General features: G+C 38.5%; 1 protein-coding gene across 3 annotated transcripts in view; it reads right to left on the minus strand.

Annotated features, from left to right (window-relative positions):
• Window positions 1-2177, minus strand: part of LOC121299304 (protein mono-ADP-ribosyltransferase PARP6) — a 45934-nt gene extending 43757 nt beyond the window's left edge. For all 3 annotated transcript variants that reach the window (XM_041226985.1, XM_041226986.1, XM_041226984.1), the window contains exon 1: window positions 1972-2177. The gene's annotated coding sequence lies outside the window, so the exon portion shown is untranslated. The remainder of the gene's footprint in view (window positions 1-1971) is intronic.
• Between the last annotated feature and the right edge of the window lie 3830 nt (window positions 2178-6007).

Here is a 6007-nt window from a genome sequence, read left to right on the forward strand (position 1 = left end):
CTTGTCAATACTGACACGTCAGTACCACCTCACTGCAGAAGACCAGTATCCCAGTTAGAATAATTCCAGTACAGGACCAGTTTCCTGATATGCAAACTATGCCAAACTGAGTTCATTTTCCTAAGTGATTGAGCCCCAGTCCTGGTATCCAATCTCAGTGCTACAGTATATATAATACCTGTTGAAAATAGGTCACCCCATTGTTTTGAAACATTGCTGAATTTAGAGATGCTGGCTCTGCAAGATGTTATATAAACGCACATTGCATCGTGTCTGACCTGCTCAGTCTCTCTCGCTTGGCTTGCCAATTTTAGGTTGAAATATTGTGCCTCTTCAGAAAACATTCTATGCCCATTTATTTCAATGAAACTAGCAACATTCTTATTTCAAACCTAATTGGCATATATATTAGATTGTACTGAAAACAATTCATTAAAATGTGTTGCGGTTTAACTCTATGTTAACTTGGCTGGTGTTGATAATACAAATAAAATAGAATTCAGTTTATGCTGTTAAAATTTTTAGCGATCTTTAACAGTTATTAGCATGAAGCATTTAATGAATAAAAGGTTTTTCTTTTAAAAGAAGTGATTTAAACAATATGTTTATTTATTTATTGTTAAAGCGCAAATTAGAAAAAGAGGACCAGACCCCTCCTGCTGTGTGTCTGTGTGGAAATAGATCCCAGTTAAACAAGTTTGTTATCACTGAAGCTCAATTGTGACCCCCAAAACAATCCACACATCAACATTGTGCTATGTTAATGTAAGAAACAATATAAAAATCATCAAGCTTCAAGGGGCAATATCAAAGTGCTGCCTATAGAAAGGGTGGCTTTATATACATTTAAAGAGATATTTCTTCCCATCCACATTTTCAAGATATGTCATTATTATTATTTGTATTTTGTTTCTATTGCTATGGCCCTGCTTCTGAAATAAGAGGAAAGAGGAATAACATAAAAAAAAAACAGGTGGCTTGAACAATGACCCTCTACTACTATGACTTTGCCTTAAGTTGTTCCATTTACTAAGACACAGTTGCCTTTTTTTGGGGTAGAAATGACAGTCGTGCTAATGAGTCTTTTCAGAAGCTGTGGTTAAAGAAGGACCTTATTGGTGGTGGTGAAAAATGATCAAAGTAGACCTGGACATTGACAAAACAGCCATACAGTGCAATAGGAGAAGAGATAGGCAAGAAGTCAAACCTTCAGAACATGTAAATAAATATGTACACTAAGCGACACTCCGTATATAGGTGGTCAGTCTATTCATAATACAGGTGTGACTGTATATCACTAATCCAATCTGTTTATTCAGATACAGTCTAGCCATTCGAATAAACCTGACCATGAGCTATAGTGCTGATCTGCCATTAAAAAGCAGTAATTTGGAGTCTCTGATAAATGTCCAATGTTCTAGCCCTGCTAGGTTCTTTGCATGCCAGCTCAACTCTGATAGCAGTGTTTGACTCCTCTGATTCAACACAACTTCATGGTCCCTGTTCGGTGTGAGCTCCGATTCTCAAGTCCCTGCTCTCCAATCCCCCCCCCCCCCCGAAAGTTCACCCCAGTGTGTCAATAAGCGTCCACTTACCTCCCCAAGCCCCGGCACACAATTAAATGTGACAGCTCAATTCCTGCTTGTGTGAATAAACCCAGCCATTTTGTTGCGGCACAATACAAATCTCCAGTATTGCAATAATAATGCAAAATGAAAATAAATATAAAATTATGTTGTTTTGTAAACACGTCATTGAAAAAAATAACTATTGCTACTTGAACCCTCTCATTCTACAAATAAACAATGAGCTGAATTTCTAATCACCCGTCCCTGCTCTTCATCTCCCTTCTCTTCCAATGAATGAAGGCCCAGGCACACCTCTTTATTCAGGGATCTGCCTTCCAGGATCACCTATGGATCATCATCAATGGAAGACAAAGCAAGCACCCTCTCCCCATCCCACACTTACCAGCTCTGAAGGTGCCAGATGAATAGAGGAGATTGTCTGTGTTTATTCTTCAATCATCAACACCTAACACCTTGCATGTTCAACTACTGTAGGGATATTTCTCTTTCTCTTTCTCTCTTTCTCTCTTTCTCTCTTTCTCTCTCTCTCTCTCTCTCTCTCTCTCTCTCTAGCTTGCTCCAAGCTTTATCTATTGCAGATCTCCAGTCCTTCTGCCTTCTTATTTTGCCTGACAACACAGCCTGGTGTGCACATGCTCAGTGTAGCTAGGCTTCTGGTCATGTGACTTCCAGCTGACAGAGCATGTAGACTGGAGAGAGGAGCAGAGCTGAGAGGATGAGAGTTGTTGTAAAAAGGGGTATTCATATTAGAGGGTTGTATCAAGGGAAATTAATTGAATAGTTTATGCAGTAGCTGTTACTAAAATAACAGAAGTTGATTAAAATAATAAAGTAAACACTATATACAGGGCAGGGCTCAGTGTAGTTTTTGCTATCTCATGTTTTTCTGTAGTGCTATGGTTTTGTTGCAGGGCTCAGTGTAGTTGTTGCTATCTCATGTTTTTCTGTAGTGCTATGGTTTTGTTGCAGGGCTCAGTGTAGTTTTTGCTATCTCATGTTTTTCTGTAGTGCTACGGTTTTGTTGCAGGGCTCAGTGTAGTTTTTGCTATCTCCTGTTTTTCTGTAGTGCTATGGTTTTGTTGCAGGACTCTGTAGTTTTTGCTATCTCCTGTTTTTCTGTAGTGCTATGGTTTTGTTGCAGGGCTCAGTGTAGTTGTTGCTATCTCATGTTTTTCTGTAGTGCTATGGTTTTGTTGCAGGGCTCAGTGTAGCTGTTGCTATCTCATGTTTTTCTGTAGTGCTACAGTTTTGTTGCAGGGTTCAGTGTAGTTTTTGCTATCTCCTGTTTTTCTGTAGTGCTATGGTTTTGTTGCAGTGCTCAGTATAGTTGTTGATATCTCCTGTTTTTCTGTAGTGCTATGGTTTTGTTGCAGGGCTCAGTGTAGTTGCTGCTATCTCATGTTTTTTCTGTAGTGCTATGGGTTTGTTGCAGGGCTCAGTGTAGTTGCTGCTATGGTTTTGTTGCATTGCTCAGTGTAGTTGTTGCTATGTCTGCACTAATACACTGTTAGACAAAGCAGTCAGTTCCAATCTATTTGAGTATCTAGGCTTGGCAATCTGCTTGTTCTCTCATGCTGCTGCAGTGTACTGTATGAGAATCAGAAGCAGATCTGCAGGACAGGGAGCCCTTCAGGAATGCATACAAACTGCTTACTGACGATGCTGGAGGAACCAGTGAATAGACTCCAAAAAACACAGTGACATTCACACAACTAATATTTAAGGACAAGGGTCTGAAAGATGGGAATTTTGCCAACAAGTGATGGACGAAAAGGAAATATTTACCATGGAAGTTGTTTCACTTTTAATAGAACTATCATTGAACTTGCCTCTTGCCATATTCATATTTTCCCCATAGGTATCAAATCCTACGTAGGCTGACTTGAGCCATTGTGCTAATTTTATAGATAACATCTCCTACTTTCATTTTTTTTGTTTTTTTTTATGTGAACGCCTTCTTTTAACGTCATCTGCTAATATACTGTAGCGAACCTGTTATAATCAAGAGATTGCAAGAGAAGTCGTGTGCTGTTTGAAACAGCAGTTCTTTACTAGGTGCATTTCAAAATCACACAACAGCTGGACAACACTTCTCTATACACCCCCAATACACTCCAATACACTCAAACATGCTCCACCCAAAGTAGCTTGTAAGCTCTACTTAAATGTTTTATGTATTAGTATTTCCAACACTAAAGTAGGAGGTGATTAAGGAGTCAGTTGACTAAGCAGTGTTGTTCTCGCTTGTTTGATAAGTGGCAAGATATTTTTTGAACGTCTGCTTGGTGATGTTAAAAATGCAATTGGACAAGGTGAAACAAAAGACAGCGCAGGGTTTATACCAAGTCATGGATAATAGTTTGAGAAGTAAATCAGAAGTGTGGCATTCTTTTGGAATCATAGCGAATGAAAATAATGAACATGTGACTGGATTCGTTGCTTGTAAAACCTGTCATTATGTTTTTATAAACGACAGCCACAAAACACTGCGAAAGCATAGGTATAGCTCCCTTTCAGCTGATGGCATTAAAGGAATATACAGGTATTTATAGTAAAGTAAGTATAGATAGTTAATGTTACAATGTTAAAATATATTCAGACCACTGGAAAAAGCTACCAGGAGTACAGCCTATTGCATGAACTCATTCTGTGGTATCTGTGTGTGAATGTGAGATGAGAGTCAGTCGGCGCAGGCAGTAGGTAAAGGACAAACACTTGCAGGTTCGGCCCAATTGCAGGTCTTACTAAAGTATCTTCAGGGTCTAAGCATCTTACTGGCTGCAAAACATGTCAGTCATTCAGGGAAGCAGCTGGTTGGTAACTGTAAAGACTTGTAAAAACAATGTATGAAAGTGAGAGTTAGGTTCATTAATATGGTAAAAAGAATGGGGCACCAGAACAGGTAAGGGTTACTGGGCACCACCTGTAATGGAATTGTATTGAGAGAACCATAGAATACAGCTGTGTGCCAGACCCAATGTTAAAGAATGTGTTCTTTATCACTGACATAGCCAGAGGTTCAAACAACGCGGCAGTGAACGGGTTAACATATTTTTATTTTACATTTTATTTTACAATCAATTAAAATGTAACAGGGAAACTGGTTTCTGTCTGTTCAAATGCAGCCAACATTTGGGGAATTGCAGTGGTGCATTGAAGATTGTTCACGTGTTTCCTTGAAATCTTTCTATACCTGCAGTCACAACTTTTTCCCATTAGATGGAGCAATTGACCCTTAAAGTGCAAATACACAGAACAAATCTAATTTAAAACACAATCTGTACTTTTCCATGGCACAGATTGGTAATGCTAGATTATTTTAGCTATCATGGAATTAAAAAGGAAGCGCCAGACTAGGAAATGGCACAGTACACCTTCTTATAGAGCTATTCAACATTATATTTACACTAACATATGATTCCTGTGACTACAGTTTTACATATATTAGCCTTCTGTTTGCTTTGCTTAATCAGAAAACTGTATGTTGTCATTTTAAGGGTTTGTTTACATTGTCCAAGGTAGTTTTAGCTACAGATGCACAATTCCAGGTACGATTCAGATACTACATCAGGAGTTAAATGCCATATGAAAGCTCTCATCAAAACCCTCAAGCCAATGTTGTCACCATGGGCTTGTGTGGCATCAAGCTTCTTAAATATGAAGACTGGGAGGACGTGTGGTCTAGTGATTAGAACTGAGGGACTGGAAGGCAGTGTGGCTCCAGATATCTGTAATATTTGCAGAACCAGTGCACTGCAATACTGCAGCATGCTTTTGTAAAGGGAGTGTGACCCAGATCAACTCATTTATTTGTGTGTGTGAAGCTGTTTTATTATTTATTGTATCTCTTCACAAACATGTCAATTGAATGATATTATCTGTATAACACCAAAACGCAAGTACTGTTTCCGATAACTAGATTGGAGACTGCTTTAACGTGGATATTCGTACTGAGGTAGTCTCTCTAAATCCAAAAAGGCAGCACTGATTTAAAAAAAAAAAAAAAAAAAAAAATGGTACATTTTTTTTTTTTTTTTTTTTTTTTTAATGTCCACCTTTGTGCAAACCCGTGGTACACTACTAGCTGTATTGAAGCAGGCACCGTCTAGAAATTTTCATTTGTTTTGAATTTTTCGTAATCACTCCAGAACAGTAAGGTTTTAAACTTTAGGTAATTTGCCTTTTCGAATACGATATTCGTGAAATAAAACTGAACAACGATTTAACTAAATAATTATTATTATTATTATTATTATTATTATTATTATTATTATTATTACCCTAGCACGCGCTTGCTATGTTATTTAAAGCCGTCACTGTCGCAGCATGCTGTTCACGTGATCACCTCATGCCTCAGTGGCAGTCAGAGCGCTTTGATTGGCTGACTGAAGACCGCAACGCAGCCCCTGCAGTGGATC

Source organism: Polyodon spathula, chromosome 24, assembly GCF_017654505.1.
Source record: "Polyodon spathula isolate WHYD16114869_AA chromosome 24, ASM1765450v1, whole genome shotgun sequence".
In the NCBI taxonomy this organism is placed as follows: Eukaryota; Metazoa; Chordata; class Actinopteri; order Acipenseriformes; family Polyodontidae; genus Polyodon; species Polyodon spathula.